Source organism: Nannospalax galili, unplaced genomic scaffold (genome assembly GCF_000622305.1).
Source record: "Nannospalax galili isolate Female #2095 unplaced genomic scaffold, S.galili_v1.0 scaffold229, whole genome shotgun sequence".
In the NCBI taxonomy this organism is placed as follows: domain Eukaryota; kingdom Metazoa; phylum Chordata; class Mammalia; order Rodentia; family Spalacidae; genus Nannospalax; species Nannospalax galili.
The window spans coordinates 4,636,500-4,641,380 of NW_008360328.1; positions in this window are offsets into that span (position 1 = coordinate 4,636,500).

The window sequence follows — 4,881 nt, forward strand, 5'->3', positions numbered from 1 at the left end:
TGGAACCTGTACCCTGGCTCCCCGCCTCAGGCCGCGCGCACCCACGTTTCTTCAGAGGGAGACTCGGGGCACCGCTCGAGTTGACTGGCTTCGTGAAGCCTAGATGTGGGGTGGCCTGACCGCCGCGGGGTTTTCCTCTCCGAGCGCGAGGGCAACACCTCAGGTCCGCACCCGAACCTCGAGTCCTCGGCGACCCCGGGTCTGGCACGTCCCGGAGCCGACTCCCTCTCTCCACGTGCGCCCAGCGTCTCCGCCCCCCCCCTCCGCCCGCCGGTCGCCGTCTGTGGAATATTAATTAAATTATTTATTGTTAGAAAGGGTAATGCGTATTTTTCCTGGTGGGTGAGCTATTCCGAGGCTCGGTGCCCTTTAGCGTTCCTGACCTTTTATTTTCGGTAACATGAGGTAATGTCTCTCCTTACTTGACTTTTACCAAAAATTAAACGCCCGACCATACAGTCATTGAAAACGTGACTGAGCCAAAGCCCAAGCCGCACTGCCTGGATTTTGAAACCAGTTGTTGGAGGCAGGTGCTTGCGGCTTGTCATACCGAGCTGCTTTCTCGAGTACTTTCCACGTGTCCTTTTAAAAGGGCAGGTCAGCTATTTATTATGTACGGATAGTTTAGTAGCAGGGTTGGAATTGGAAGGTGTCCAGACCGTGTGAAGAAGGATCGAGGGCACTGTGTCTTTGTAAAGCACCGGGCAGATTAGCCATAAAAGCATTTTTTTCATATTTGCATCTCAGGAGGATGTAGGCTTGGAGTCCATAGAGGGGACATACTTAGCCTTTTGCAACTTCCATTACTTTTCTGCATACAAAATGCTCTTATTTATTAACCCATTTCATCATCAAAACAATTTTTTCTCCTCTGTGGCACAGCCCTTTAATCCCAGCATTAGCAAGACAGAGGCAGGCAGATCTCTTGAGTTCAATCAAGGTCAGCCTGGTCTACATAGGAAGTTCCAGATCAGCCAGGGGTACACACACCCTGTTTCAAAAGAAAAAAAAAAGTTATGTATTATTCATCTCGGTATTAGGAGAAAAATATCAGAGACATTACTTGTAGAATATACAACTGCTTAAGTTAGAGTGAAACCTAGCTTTTCTTTCTAACTGCAGTGTAACTACCTCTCTACAAACACTTAACTCCAAAAAAAAATATATGTGCTGTGGGGTACTCCTTTCAACTTCCTATGGTGTCTGCACGCTTCCTTTTGACACTCACAGTCAAGAGTTCATGTCTTAGATGGGGCGATGGCACAATCCAGCAGTTAGGAGGTGGGGGCAGAAGGATCAAGAATTTAAGGTCATCCAGGTATGGTGTGCTTGCCTTTAATCCCAGCACTGGAAAGGCAGAGGCAGGTGGATCTCTGGTGTATATAGTGAGGTCCAGGCCAGCCAGGGCTGCACACAGTAAGACCTTATCTTAAAACAAAAACAAAAAATATGTAAGAGCCTGAGTGTAAGTTTGATAAATACACTTTCTGTGAGGTGTGGTGGTGCAGGCCTGGGGCCTGGACTAGAGTAAGTTCAAGACTGGCCTGAGCAACTTAGTGAAACCCTGTCTCAAAAAGTGAAAACCTGTAGCATAGAAAGTCTGGGAGAGCGTTGGGGACTTGAGAGGGTTGGAAAGGAGCCCCTCACCCAGGAATCTGGTTGAAGCCTCTTGCCAACAGAGAACCAAGAATTCCAGCACAATTAGCATTTGCTTAAGGCCTTTTTCCCTTCCCAGGTATAAACCGATAATTTTCTGGGAATCTCTGAGAAACCCCATCCTCTAGGAAAGTACATGTACTAAACCCCTTGAGCAATCCTAGTGGCTCCTGGTTTTACCTTATCTGATTGTAACTGTCTAAGGCATCTGGAGCCACTATAATCTCACTTATCAAGAGACAGAAAAGGGTAGGGGGTGGAGTTTCAGGACCTACTGCCAGGGATATATGCCCATAGACTAGTTCTGCCCACAGCCTTGATCAAAGCTTCCCCTCAGTGAATGGTGGTTAATGAAGAGACTCATGACTGGTCAAAATATTGAGAACAAGTGACTCTTCAGTACTCAACCTTAAACAGGACACCATGTCACCACCTCCATGACTCAGAACACTATGGAGGAGGGGTGGAAAGAATGAAGAGTTGAAAGATTGAGGCAGAGGGTTTTGAAATGCTGTCTTATGGGCAATACATGGCTGTAGCCTCCATGAGCTCACAGCAGCTGCCATTATGTATGTAGGGTCTGCAGAAGACCCAGTCCCAAATCAGTCACAAATCAGGGATAGGCTCATGGAGCCCAGCCCCAACCAAGGGAGTTGGAGAGTTGCTGGTAGAGGGAGGTCACTGTCTTCAGTGGGGTAATTGCTGAATGAACCTTGCTCCAGTGGACAGCTGCACACACATGCCCACTTGGGCAGCCTGGTCAAGCCCAGTGGGTCACAGAGTAAAAGCAAAAGACATGAATGTGGGATGGGGATTTTTTTTTAAGATTTTTTTTTTTTTTTCAACATGATGAGTGTTTTGTCTGTGTGTATATAAATGCACCTTTGTGTACAGGGCCTGCAGAGGCCAGAAGAGGGCATTGGATGCCTTGGAATTAGAGTTATGGACAGTTGTTAGTCTCAGGTGGGTGCCGGGAACTGAACCTGAGTCCTCTACAAGAGCAGTCAGTGCTCTTAACCACTGAGCTGTCTTCGAGCCCCTGGACTATGTTCTTATTAAATAAGTGATTCAGAGATTTTTTATACATTAAAAACAAAACAGGCCAGCAAGATGGCTCAGTGGATAAAGTGTTTGCAATGCAAACCTATGTTTGATTCTTAGACCCCCACGTAATTGAGGAAAGAGAGAACTCAATGCTACAAAGTTGTCCTCTGTCCTCCACATGTGCCCCATGGTATGAGTGCCCCTGATAAAATTACAAACAGAAAAAGCACAAAATATGATGAATGTTATTTCTTGGTTTCTAGCTGCAGAGTTTCAAATGTCAGATTTATTCAAGATCTGTGATGCAGATCAGTAAACCCAGCACCTAGAAGCCTACAGCAGAAGAATTACTTCAAATTTGAGACCATCCTGGCCTGCATAGCATATTTCCAAGTTAGCCAAAGCTACACAGTGAGATCCTGTCTTTAAAAAAAAAAAAAAAATCAGGGGCTGGAGAGATGTTTCAGTGGTTAAGAGTACTGGCTGTTCTCACAGAGGATCTGGGTTCAATTCCCAGCACCCAAATGGCAGCTAAAAACTGTCCCAACTCCAGTTCCAGGGGATCTAATGTCCTCCTCTGAACTCCGAGAGCACTGTACAACACGGGTACGTACCAGGGCCACATACATGCAGGAAATACACTCATACACATGAAAACAATAAGTGAAATATTTTTAAAAAATCTAAGTTTAGGGACTGAAGTGAAGAAGTTTGGAATCTTGGCTTCTGACAAGACATAAGAGAATGATTAACACTGTTGTATGATTAACACTTAAATGCTGTTTTAAGTGGGCTGCATGTAGCACCTCCTTTAATTTTTCGCTACAAGGTCAAGGGTGGAAGCATGCCCATAATTCCAGCACTCAAGAAGTAGAAGCAGGAGGATCTTGGGTTTAAGGCTAGCATGGGCTACATAGTGAGACCATGTCCCATAACAAAACTACTGGCTGGGCATGGTGTATACACCTTTAATACCAGCTCTCGGGAGTCAAAGGCAGGCAGATCTCTGGAGGCCAGTCTGGTCAAAATAGGGAGTTCCAGCCCAGCCAGGACTGCACAATGAGACTCTGTCTCAAAACAACAACAGCACACCTACACACACAGACACACAGACACAGACACAGACACACACACACACACACACACACACACACACACACACACACACAAAACCAAAAAAATTTACCCCAAATCTTAAGAAGTAACAATTACCATGATTTCTTCCATTTTGTAGATGAGGAAAGGTTAAATAATTAACTGCAGAGATAGCTCAGCAGTTAAGACGGCTGACTGCTCTTCCAGAGGACCTGGGTTCAATTCCCAGCACCCACATGGTGGCTAACAACTGTCCCATCCTAACCTCCAGTTCCAGGGAATCTGATGCCCTCTTCTGACTGCCACAGGCACTGCATGACACAGGTGCACTTACATACATGCAGGCAATACACTCAATACACATAAAATATAATAAAACTTTAAAAAATAAACTGGTAGACCACAAAAACTAGGATTTATTAAAAATCTGAAATGTGTTTACTGGGATGGTTCCTACTTATCCTGACTAAGGGTGCTTTAGTACTTCCTCCTGGAAGGAGCCCACTTCTGTAAGCCTTGCTTTGCCCACTGTATTGGCTGGAAGAGGAGCAGCCAATGCAAGATGACCGCTTGTGCTGAAGACTATAGGGATTTTGTTGCATCCTGGGAAGTTCACACCCATGTAGGAATCGGGGCTGTCTGCACCAGGTGCTGCTTTTTACATTTTCTCTTCAGGAGAGGGATGAAGGAGCTCCTTTGCAGGAAGCATGTTCTCAGAGATTATCCCTGCCAGACCAGAACCAGGAATTTATACAAGTTCTTTTTGGTCTTTTCTGTCTTTCTGAAGCAGGGTCTCTCTGGAGTCCCAGCTGACCTAGAACTCACTATGTAGACCAGGCTGATCTCAAACTCACGAAGATCCTCCTGCCTTTCCTCCCAAGTGCTGGGATTAAAGGCGCATGCCACCACGCCTGGCTGTACTTAGTCTTTTTAAAACATTGTTTGCCACTGTCTAAAACACCCAACATTGGCAGGAAAGTGAAATCACATTAAAATGAAGATTGGACACTGGCTTTTATAGTCTCTCAGAATCCTTGTCTGAGACTTTAGTTATTCCTACTACTCAGGCTCCTGAGTGCTGTGATT